Here is an 809-nt window from a genome sequence, read left to right as displayed (position 1 = left end):
TAGTAAGATGGCTAATAATTTTATGGGCGTCTGCCAAGTCAGCTGCCAGACGTCGGAGTTTCAATGTTGCAAAACATGGTGGAAAAAAATAGTACTCAAATACAGAAGGTAGAGCAACATGTTTTCTTATTAAAGTTGCAAAAACATCACAAAAACTGTGACTCAGAGTGTCACATTCCCATTTGTCAGACAGTTGGGGGTCACCGGTATATACTGTTTCAACAATTCCTTAGTTGCAGGGAGGTTTATAAAATCTTTGATTTTATATTTTTGCTTGATTTTTCTAGCTTTTCTCGTCTTGATGTTTACTCCTCTAACAAGTTCATCAAGAACTGATCTAATTACTCACAAACTCAATCCCTTTTTGTGTTGCTATTTTCCACTTAAGAGGTTTATTGAAATGTTTGCTCTTTTTCTTTTTCATCTTAATACCTAGTTGAGCTGTTATTACTTTTGCAGTGGAATAGATGAGATTATTTAATGTTGTTAGACCATTTCCCTATTATTATTATTATTATTATTATTATTATTATTATTATTATCACAAGATCCCATGTTTTTCCCTCATAACTTTGAGGAAAATCGATATCTTCACACCCATGTAGGAAACAAATCTGAACACAAAAATGCACGGAAAGTAACGGGGCGGGGGGAGGACTTCGGAAAATTCACAAGATTCACAAGATCCGAGTTTTTCCCTCGTAACTTTGAGGAAAATGTAATCCTTTTGAAATCACAAATTAGGCTTTTCCTCAGGAACTTGGATGCTAAATATCCCTTTGAAAGCTTCATGTCCTTCTACTATATAT

Source organism: Octopus bimaculoides, chromosome 11 (assembly GCF_001194135.2).
Source record: "Octopus bimaculoides isolate UCB-OBI-ISO-001 chromosome 11, ASM119413v2, whole genome shotgun sequence".
Lineage (NCBI taxonomy): Eukaryota > Metazoa > Mollusca > Cephalopoda > Octopoda > Octopodidae > Octopus > Octopus bimaculoides.
This window is presented reverse-complemented; position numbering follows the sequence as displayed.